The following is a 12,140-nucleotide window of genomic DNA, read 5'->3' as shown; positions in this document are numbered from 1 at the left end:
CGCTCCCCAAGGTGACACACTAAGGCGGATAAAGCCCTTATCAAGCAGCTCTTGCAACTGCATTTTTAATTCTTTTAGTTCTGCAGGTGCCATTCTATACGGCGTTATGGAGATTGGGTCCACACCAGGCATAACATCAATTTCAAACTGCACTTCTCTTTCTGGGGGTAATCCTGGCAATTCATCAAGACATACATCTGGAAAGTCACATACAGTAGGAATGTCCCTCAGTGCTGGACTCCCCACTTGGGTGTCTATCACATGTGCCAAGTACACCTCACACCCTTTCCTAATCATTTTTCCGCCAAATTAAATGATGTTTGAAGGCAATAACTGCCTCTCCCCGTGTATTACTACATCACCATACTGAGGAAGACCAAAAGTGATTGTCTTTAGTCTACAGTCAATCATGGCGTGATGCCTGGCTAACCAATCCATGCCCAAGATAATGTCATAATCTCTGAAGGGCATTTCTATTAAATCAGATAAAAAAGTGTGCCCTTGGATCACCAAAGGACAATCCCTATATAATTTATTTACCTTCACCTTCTGGCCTAATGGACTAGTTACTAGCACATCATAATCCATTGGTACACACTAAATAGCAGTATAACACATCACACTAGCACTAACATACGAATGTGTGGAGCCAGGATCAAATAACACATGTACATCTTGGTCAAGGATGGAAAAATTACCAGCTACCACGTCTGATGTTTCAGCCTCCTCCCTCTGACGCATGGTATACACTGACCGTGTGCCACCGGGACCGGGTTAATGTTGCTTTGACTTCCAGGAGTGATACCAGGACCCCTACCTCTGCCTCTACCTCTAGCAGCTAACAGTGACCCTCTAGGTGTAGAGACTTGGGCTGATTCTTCAGATGTAGCAGAAGGTCTAGACCGGCGCGGACTAGTGCAATCCTTAGCAAAATGTCCGCTCCCTCCACAGTTAAAACATGCACTGGTAGCTTTAAAACAAACCCCACCATGAGTTCTACCACAAGTTTCACACTGTCGTACTGATAGAGCTCCTCGAGGTGCCTGCTGAGTCTGCTGACCGGACCGGGGTGGTCTTTGGCCAGAAAATCTGCCTCTGCCAGATTTACAGGACCTAGATCCGCCAAACTATTTTCTCTTTCCAAAACCACTCTCAGATGCTTGTCCCGTATTCTTTTCAGTCTTCTCTTTCTCTTGTGTACCCTTCCTCACTGCCCCTTCTGATTCTATTCTTTCCAATTCTAGGGCTTGTGAAATCAGCTTAGCGAAATTTCTTATGTCGGAAACCCACAACTTGCATCCTCAGATTCGGCCTTAACCCAGACTCAAACCTCTTACATTTGTCTCTAGGGGTGGAGACTAAGCTTCCAGCATAGTGGCTTAGCTTTGAGAAGTCTCTCTCATATTCTGCTATGGTTCTGTCCCCTTGTTTCAAACTTAGGAATTCTTGTAACTTCATATCCACATACGCATCAGGAACCCATTTCTGCTTGAATTCCCTCAGGAAGTCTGTCCAAGTCAGCACAGGTGGCTCAACCAGGCTGTGGGGGATGGTCTTCCACCATTCATACGCATCCCCTTGCAACAAGGAAACAGAATACTTGAACTTCAGCTCTTCCGTACACTGTAGCTTTCTAAAAACTCGTTCCATTCTTTCCAACCACTGTTTTGCCTCCAGTGGATCCATAGTGCCTTTAAACTCGGTGGCCCCAAATTTCATCTATTTTTCATATTGTCGAGCTGAGGGCTGTGGTTGTGCTACAGGTGCTTGCATCTGAGCATGGGGTGGCACATTACCCACCATTTACTGAAAAAATGCAGCCATCTGCTGTACAAACTGAGCAGAGAACTGCGTTGCTTGAGTAGGAGCTGGAGTACCTGACCCACTCACGTTCTGGAGTGCCGGGGCTTCCCTTTGAACCTCAGCCTCAATAGATTGTTCTTCGGAATGATCTCCTCCTTCCATTCCGTTATTCCACAAATTTCTACTTCCTGAGATCAAACACAAGGAGGTTGACCTCCGTTAGTGCATATTTATGATGTAAATACATCATATGTATCAATTAAAGACACTTGAGCAGTTGTACTTTTCAAAGAAATATTCATACACATAGTCAAAATTTATTGAAAAACCATGCTCTGATACCACTAAAACATGTCACACCTTACCCCTCTGTAAGGCATCACATGATCCCGTAGAATACTTAATGAACCACTGAACTTCACCTACCGATAACTCATTAAGTACCCTACAAGGGATTTTAAAACAATTTTCTTACATTTTGGAAGTCGTGAGCATTTTGGTAGGAATTAAAAACCATTTATTCAAAGTTAAAATACTAGTAAAAATTTTTGCCCATTTTAATTTTGCCGCAAATTTTATAAAAATTTTGACAGAGTTTCGTTTGTATTTGGAGAAAACAGTTCTTCAAATACCTGAAAAAAAAACACTTCCAATAATTTTTTCAACTCCCAACCTCCAATAAATCTCAAATCAACTCAATTCAACTCACTTCAAAATAATTCCACAATCCAATAAAAATTTATCATCTCAAAATAATAGACCTTTAATGTAGTCCGATCTCTAGAGATCGCCCAAATGATGTGATTAGACATTTAATGTAATCCGATCTCCTGGGATCGCCCAAACGATGTAATAAGATCTTTTCGGAAATAAAATTTATTTTGACAACTGTTGTTTTATTATTATTGCATTGATTATTTTCCGATCCCTGAAGTATTTATCCGATCCGACTTTTAATTCGAATGATACTTATCCGATCCGTAATTCAAAACACCTTAATGTGCCGCTCTATAGTTAACCGATCTCTTTATGGAATCTCCGGAATATTCGTGAGACGTGTCAGAACAGCTGGCGAGTCCCGCTATCCGATGCACTACCTGGAACATCGTGAGCATTAAATGCTCGGATGAGTATAAATAGTGGTGGGGTTAGCCAGTTGTTTCTTTATGTCATTTTCAGTCTCTCGCAAACAATTTCCAAATTCTCTCGTTTTTTCAAGTTCCTCCGACACCGATCAAGCTCCGGTAAGGGTTTTGATCTTTCTTTTAGTTTAAATTTTCTGTTTCCTTTGAAAATGAGCGGTGCCGAGGGTTAGAGAGCAGTAAGCCCCCCTTCCATTCAGTTCTCGTTGTCGTCCGATGAGGTAGAGGTGGTCGGACCATGCGCGCAGCCTGAACTTTCTAGGGTCTCCATTCCAGCTCGGGGACGACCAGCACCATCAAGGCATGTGCCTTCTTCGGGGAGGGAAAATCTTCCCATGGACGAGCTGCCATCAATCTTGCAAGAAACCGACCTGCAGTCGTTCAGCCAGGAGTACAACATCCGACCTGATTCCTACGAATTGATTAAGTGTCACGGTGATCTTCGCGCCGATCACTTCTTCGAGGAGAACGATATGATCGTGGTCTACGAAGAACAATTAAAGGCCGATCTACGGTTCCCTTTGGACGACTTCTTCAAGGAAGTTTTGAAATATCACTAAGTGTATATCGCTCAAGTTCACCCGAACTCGTGGCGAATCTTGGTAGCTTTCCGAGGCCTATGCCGAGCTAAAGGGCTCCGACCCACGGCTAAGGTGTTCGCTGAACTGCACCGGTTAACTCATCGCAAGGACGACGAGTATTGGTTCTTCTAGGCGAAACCCCATTGTGGGCTTTTTACCGATCTGCCTTCCTCCCTGAAGAATTGGAAGAACCGCTTCTTTATCCTGAGGAGCAAAATTCCGAACAGCTTTGAGGGCTTACTCCGCAGCTGGCTGCATCAGGGTCCTTTGCTTACGAAGCACATCACCCTAAATAAGGAAGAGGATGCAATGGTGATGGAGTTGAAGGAACCGGCGTCCAGAGAGAAGTTCTCTTGTTTGGATGCCGTGACGGCCGAGCTACACCATTGGACTATGTAGCTGGTCACCGGTCAAGATCGTGGGCTTCAGCTCTCTGATCTCGGCATCGGTATTTTCTATATCTCAGATCTTTGGACCTTAGCGATCTCACTGACCTCTTTTTTGTGCAGGTATGGCAAGCGACGAAGCCTCTAAGTAGAGCCGAAAGCAGAAGAGAGAGATCTCCCGGAAGGTACGGGAGATGAAGCGCTCCGAGCTGCTTCAAACACCTGGTCATGAGCACGGGGAAATACAGGAAGGCTCGTCTCAACCTTTCAGACCGCCGATCCTAGAAGTGGTCCGAACTCCTCCTCTCCAAGAAGAGCCACCTGCACCTCCGCCGGCAGCTCCAAGTGCGGAAGGAGGCCCCTCCCAAACTACTGTGAGGCCTCTTTCCTGCAGCGCTCAAGTTCTAATTCATTCCCTGGAGAAGAATCGGACTGTTCGGGAAAATCTGGGCTTAGCGAAGGCCTTGGGGGTTTCCATCTGTCTTCAGGAAGATCGGGACAGGCTGTCCTCAGACAATCTTGATGACATCCTGACCCGGTCTATGAGCTTGAATGTGGAGTGCTTGGTGAACCAGCATATTGTCCGGGAGAAGGCTCATCGCCTAGGTATAGAGGTCGAGAAGATGGGTCATGAAGTGTTTTCTCTCCGATCCCAACTTTCGTCCGCTCAGGATTACATATCTCAAATTGAGGGACGAATGAAGTTCTATGAGGACAAGCTGGCCGAGCAAGCTCTAGTTCTGGCCGAGCGAGATCGTGTTCTTGAGGAAGTTCAGGCGCTTCGAGTTGATGAAGCTGCTCAACTCGCTCATCTTGCTGAGGAGCTCAAGGCAAAAGAAGAAGAAGTGGTGACCGGAGTGGCCGATGCTTATGTGAATGCTCACAGAGATCTCCTGGCTGAGCTCAAGAAGCGTTATCCTGAGGAGGACTTCTCCTGGATGGCCAACCTGGCTCCCGAGGACGAAGGTGAGGATAGCGAAGAGGAGGCTGAAGGTGAGAGAGAAAATGAACAACATGTAGTTCAGGCTGGGGGATCACCCCCAGCCGAATAACTTGTATAAATTTTGAAATTAAATGAAATTTCCCCTTTTGTTCAATGATTGATTGTGATCGGAAAGTTTCTAAATTGTGTAAGCACTTGATTGTTTGAACATATTAGAATGACAACTGAAAGTGATTATTAATCTAAGTACAGGAGATCGGAAAATACAATATGCATGAGATCAGTTACGAAACGGGACTTAATTAAAATTAGAAATTTGGCTTTGGACACTTAAGATCGGGATCATCTTTAAACCGAGTCAAAACCTTTATCATTCTCAAATTTTTTTAATGAGAGACCGGAAATCAGACTGGTGGTATGAAAGCCTAATGTTGGCTCAATCTTATTTGACAAGAAAGATCGGAAATATAATTAAATGATCAGGGGACTCAAGAATTGATTTGAGGGATCGGTGAGGCTTTAAATGACCTGGAGACTTGGTATTAATTAAATTCCTTTTGAGGGGAGATCGGAAGTGTGGTCGGTTGGCAAAGGGGACTATGTTGGGGATCGGCTTCAAAGTTTATTAATTTTGGGGGATCGGCCAAAATATGGTGTCGACAGCTGCCCCTCTTTACATAATTTCTATTGAAGGGAAAAATTTTCCTGTGTAGGAATTATGTAAAGATTTAGACCCATATTTTGGACGATTTAAAATTTGAAATTTGAAATTAAAGTCCGGAGGCTAAAACCCACTTGGTCGAAACCTTGAGGTTGTTCACAGGAAATTAAAATGCTAGAAAATTAAAATCAACTTAGATCAAGGAACCAGAGGTTGATAACTAGAAATTTAAATGCAGGAAATTAAAATCAACTTAGATTAAGGAACCATAGGTTGATAACAGGAAATTTAAATGCAGAAAATTAAAATCATCTTAGATCAAGGAACCAGAGGTTGATAACAGGAAATTTAAATGCAGGAAATTAAAATAAACTTAGATCAAGGAACCAGAGGTTGATAATAGGAAATTTAAATACATGAAATTAAAATCAACTTAGATCAAGTAACCAGAGGTTGATTGACAGGAAATTTAAATGCATGAAATTAAAATCAACTTAGATTAAGGAACCAGAGGTTGATTGACAGGAAATTTAAATGCAGGAAATTTAAAATCAACTTAGATCAAGGAACCAGAGGTTGATTAACAGGAAATTTAAATTCAGGGAATTCAAATCAACTTAGATCAAGGAACCAGAGGTTGATAACATGAAATTTAAATGCAGGAAATTAAAATCAACTTAGATCAAGGAACTAGAGGTTGATTGACAGGAAATTTAAATGCAGGAAATTAAAATCAACTTAAATCAAGGAACCAGAGGTTAATAACAGGAAATTTAAATGCATGAAATTAAAATCAACTTAGATCAAGGAACCAGAGGTTGATAATGGGAAATTTAAAATGCTGAAAATTAAAATCAACTTACAAAGCAAGTCTAATCTCGATACGAGAAGTTCTTCCCCGATGAAGTGTACTTAACAGGATCCCGAAAGCCGATGATTAATGGAGGACGAGTTACAAGACTTGGCCCACAACCTTATTTCTTCGGATGCCCCTTGACTTTCTTCTTATTTTGCGAAAAGCGCCCTTGCGGGTTTTCACTTTCCCTTCGTCCATTTGACTAGAAGCGCCCTTCCAGGTTTTCACCTCTAGTTTTTTTTTTTTTTTTTTGGCCATTTCCTGCAAATCTCATAGTAAAGTACGTGAGGTTATCAATTTCAAATCCAAATCTTATAGCAAAATTTTAAATGATTAATAACGCATTAAGTAAAGATAAAGAAGGACCATGTTAAAGAAGGAAAGGTAAAGCGAAGAGATAGGAAAATATGACTTTATTATGGTTTTAGGAAACAAAGGTACAGTGTCAAAGGAGAAGGGTACAAGGATAGATCTCACATATTCCTTGCAGTTAGCTCTGAAGTCTTTTAACTGCCATTACTTCAGGTACTCTGAAGCCTCATGCCACGACGGTTTATTTCCATCCTCGAATTCATGCCCCGTTCCTTATTTCTCCCTTTTGGTTCTTGGGATGCCCTTTCGGGTTTTCACCCCTAGATTTTTTTTTTTCAGCTCACTTTTTAAGGACGCCCTTTCGGGTTTTCGTCCTTCACTCATTTTACAGAAAGCGCCCTTCGAGGGTTTTCGCCTTCTTTCACACATTTTGCTAGGAGCGCCCTTTCGGGTTTTCACTCCTACTCTTTTTTTTTTATTTTTTTAGGTCGCTTTTTCGGGACGCCCTTTCGGGTTTCCATCCTTCACTCATTTTACAGAAAGCGCCCTTCGAGGGTTTTTGCCTTCTTTCCCACATTTTGCTAGGAGCGCCCTTTCGGGTTTTCACTCCTACTCTTTTTTTCTTTTTTTTTTTTTCTTTTTTCAGGCATAGTATCTCTTGACGGTGTCAGCATTCACAGGTCTTGGAAATTCTTCGCCGTCCATGTAGGTTAAGATCAAGGCCCCACCAGAAAATGCCTTTTTAACCACATAGGGTCCCTCATAGGTTGGTGACCATTTACCTCGAGGATCATTTTGATTCGGGAGAACTTTCTTCAGAACTAGGTCCCCGGGTTGAAATTCGCAAGGGCGAACACTTTTGTTAAATGTCCTGGCCATTCTTCTCTGGTACAACTGTCCATGACATGCTGCTGCTAGCCTCTTCTCATCTAGCAAATTTAACTGGTCCAACCTTGACTAGACCCATTCCGACTCATCAATCCCTGATTCCTTTAGAATTCTTAGAGAAGGAATCTCTATCTCAATAGGTAATACTGCTTCCATCCCGTAAACTAGTGAGTACGGAGTTGCCCCAGTTGATGTTCTTATAGAGGTCCGGTATGCATGAAGAGCGTAGGGAAGCATATCATGCCAATCCTTATACGTGACTGTCATTTTTCGGATTCTTCTTTTGAGATTTTTGTTTGCAGCTTCCACCGTTCCATTCATCTGGGGACGGTATGGGGAGGAATTGAGATGTCAGATCTTGTATTGATCACATAATTTTTGAATCTTTGGACCATTCAAATTTTTGGCATTGTCAATGACGATTTCATTGGGGAGGCTATGCCGGCAGATAATATTATTTCTGAGGAATTTGAGAAATGTGTTCTGTGCAATATGGGCATATGACGTCGCTTCGACCCATTTAGAAAAATAATCGATCGCCACCAGGATAAACCTGTGCCCATTAGATGCCTTAGAGTTGATGGGGCCAATCAAATCGATGCCCCACATTGCAAAAGGCCAAGGTGAGACAAGGTTGAACAATTGGTGAGGCGGAACATTTATCAGATCCGCGTAGGTTTGACACTTATGACACTTTAGGAAATACTCGACGCAGTCCTTTTCCATAGTAGTCCAAAAATATCCCCGTCTCATGATTTGCTTAGCCATCATATGTCCATTGGCATGGGTTGCACAGTTTCCCTCATGAGTCTCAAAAAGGATTCTCTTTGCCTCCTTCACATCCACTCATCTCAGTAATTCTCCGTTAGAGTTCCTTTTGTATAAGGTTTCTCCACTGGGGAAGTATCCCAATGCTAATCTCCGAATCATCCTCTTTTCATTTTTTCTTACTCCTGAAGGGAATTCTCTGGTTCGGATGTAGAGCAAGATGTCATAGTACCAACGTTTAACATCACGTTCTGCTTCGATCATGAAGCAGTAAGCCGGTTCACTTCTTGCTTTAATCTTTAACACCTGAGTCGTTTGCCCTTCTTCCATTTGAGCCATAACAGCCAGGGTGGCTAAGGCATCTGCAAATTGATTTTTGTCTCGACTAAGGTGAGTGAAAGAGATTTCTTCGAATTTCTTAATCAGCTCCAGTAAGTACTTCTGATATGGGATTAGCTTCGGATCCTTAGTTTGCCATTCTCCCTTGACTTGGTAAATGATCAGAGCTGAGTCTCCATACACCTCCAACTTTCTGATTTTCATTTCAATAGCAGCTTGTAGACCCATTACAGAAGCTTCATATTCTGCGATGTTGTTGGTGCAGTCAAATCTCAACTTGATAGCTATCGGAAAGTGTCTCCCATCTAGAGATATCAATACAGCTCCGATCCCATTACCGGACAAATTGACAGCTCCGTCGAAATACATTTCCCAAACATCAACTGGCTCTTCTTCTCCGCAGTCTACTTCATTAATATGCTCATCAGGGAACTCAAAATCCAGAGCTTCATAATCCTGGATGGGGTTTTCTGCTAAGAGATCAGCGATCACGTTACCTTTCACCGCTTTCCGGGTCATATAAACAATGTCATATTGGGATAGTATGACCTGCCATTTGGCTATTCTTCCTGGCACGAATGGGCTGTCGAATACATACTTGATAGGATCCATTCTGGAAATGAGCCATGTCTTGTGATTCAACATGTAGTGCTTGAGGCGATTCGCTGTCCAGGCTAGTGCGCAGCAAGTTTTCTCTAGGGAAGAATACCTTGACTCACAATCATTGAACTTTTTGCTCAGGTAATAAATAGCTCTTTCCTTCCAACCGGTGTCATCATGTTGTCCCAAAACACATCCCATTGAGTTTTGTTGGACTGCCATATACAGGATCAGAGGCCTTCCCGCCACTGGTGGAACCAACACTGGCGGGTTTGACAAGTACTGCTTGATTTTCTCGAAAGCTTCTTGACAAACCAAATCCCATTGAGTGGTGTTGTTCTTTCAGAGTAGTCTAAAAATAGGCTTAGCCTTAGTGGTGAGATTGGAAATATACCTTGATATGTAGTTTAACTTCCCCAAGAAGCTGCACACCTCTCTTTCTGTTTTTGGGGATGGCATCTCTTGAATGGCTCGGACTTTGTCCGGATCAACTTCTATTCCCTTCTCGCTCACTATGAATCCCAACCATTTCCCAGATCTAGCTCTGAATATGCATTTGGCAGGGTTCAGTTTCAGCTGATATTTCCTGAGTCTCTCGAATACTTTCCTCATCACCTGCACGTGACTCTCTTCTCCCCTAGATTTGATAATCATATCATCCACGTACACCTCCACTTCATTATACATCATATCGTGGAATAATGTGACCATGGCACGTTGGTAGGTGGCTCCAGCATTCTTTAACCCGAAAGGCATGACCCGATAGCAGAATACTCCCCATTGAGTGATAAAAGCAGTTTTCTCCTTGTCTCCCTCATCCATTGGGATTTGATTATACCCTGAGGCCCCATCGATACACGAACACTGGCCTAATCCTGCTGCGTTGCCTACTAACACATCAATGTGAGGGAGAGGGAAATCATCTTTCAAGCTTGCTTTATTAAGATCCCTGTAGTCAACACACACCCTAACTCTCCCGTCTTTCTTCATTACTGGGACAACATTAGCTATCCATTGGGGATATTTGACTACTTCCAGGAACCCAGCATCATACTGTTTCTTGACCTCATCCCTAACTTTGAGCAGTGTGTCAGGGTTCATTCTTCTTAGCTTCTGCTTTACCGGGATTGTCCCCGGAACTAGGGGAATTTTGTGCGTCACTATCTGGGGGTCCAAACCAACCATATCGTCATAGCTCCAAGAGAATACGTCCAGGAATTCTTCGAGCAAACTGATCATATCTCCCAATTCCTCACTCTCCACAACCTTAAGTTCCCTTTTTACTTCCTTCGTGCATAAGTTTATGGTGCGCATTTCGTCTCCACAAGGCACTAGGGAAGGTTCATCCCTTTCATCCCTTTCCTCTGTGAGCTCCACCTCAGAATCACTTGAAGTAATGGCAGTTATGGGGATTTCAAAATTAACCAGAGGAATTTCTGAGTCTATTGAATTATTAGGTGTTAATTGATGAATGGTCCTGAATGAACGAAAATAGAATATATTATAAGGATGGAATTTAAGTGGAAAGGAAAAGAGAATTGGAAATAAATGCGCTATTAATTCATTTAAAATTTATGACATAAGAAAAGGGTCCATTTACAATGTTACACTTGTCATCATGGACAAAATGATCAAGTATAGATAACCAAAGGTACTTTACTCGAAATTAAGTACAGGGATGTCCTCTGCTGTCTAGTTGTCTAACTCCTGCCCCTCATCTATTGGTGAGACCAGAGCCTCATACAAGGAATCCAGGTGGATGACATCAATGGATGGTTCATCGGGTGATTCTTCAGCCTCTGCCGGATTTTCAATGACCGGTTTAGTGAATACCTCTGTGATTCTCGGGACTACTTTCATTCTCCCGATTTTCTGGTCAAATCTTTGATCCCGAAGTCTGTTCCTCATCCAGAATCGTCCATCCATGAGGGAATCTTCCTCATATCCCAAACCGCAACGGCCCACCTTTTGGATAGCCAGTATAGGTTCAACAATTCCTTGTAATGTGGTGCCTAGGCCTTTGCCTTCTTCATACCCATTTCTCGACATTATCTTGGCTACCATAGCCATAGCCCCTTCATTTTTGGTTTCTTGTAGTTCAAGGGCCTGGAAGGAGCTTTCCAACGACTCCTCAGCGGCTTCCACATGAGGAAGTGATTGTGGCTTGGTGACCAAAATGGCCTCTTCCCCTCTTACAGTGATGATTTTGCCGTCCATAATGTACTTTATTTTCTGATGCAAAGTCAAAGGAACGGCATTCGCTGAATGGATCCACGGCCTCCCAAGCAACATAGTGTAGGCTGGTTCAATGTTCATCACTTGGAATGTGACGTTGAAGGTGCATGCGCCAATTTGAAGTGGCAAGTCAATATCTCCCAATACTTGCCTTCGTGTACCGTTAAAGGCTCTTACCACCATAGCACTTTGATGTATATCCGATTGGTCAACTGGCAGTCTAGCCAAGGTAGCACTAGGCAGTACGTTTAGTGTTGATCCATTATCGATGAGGACCTTAGCCACTATACATCCTTTGCATTTCACTGTCACATGAAGGGCTTTAGTGTGTGCCAAGCCTGCGGGATCTATCTCTTCTTCAGAAAAGGTAACAAAACTGGATGCCTGGATTTGTCCTACTATTTTCTCGAACTGCCCCGGTGTGATGTCGGGGTTCACAAAGGCCTGATCTAGGATTTTTTGCAAGGCCTGACGGTGCACCTCAGAGCTCAAAATCAGTGATAATAGTGAAATTCGGACAGGTGTCTTTCTCAACTGCTCCACCACATCATACTCACTCTGCTTCATTATTTGGAGTAACAGCTCCTCCTCTTCTTTAGGCCCGGTGAGCTCCACTTCCCCTGTTT

Source organism: Hevea brasiliensis, chromosome 1 (assembly GCF_030052815.1).
Source record: "Hevea brasiliensis isolate MT/VB/25A 57/8 chromosome 1, ASM3005281v1, whole genome shotgun sequence".
NCBI classification, from domain to species: domain Eukaryota; kingdom Viridiplantae; phylum Streptophyta; class Magnoliopsida; order Malpighiales; family Euphorbiaceae; genus Hevea; species Hevea brasiliensis.
Note: the sequence above shows the minus strand (reverse complement) of the source record.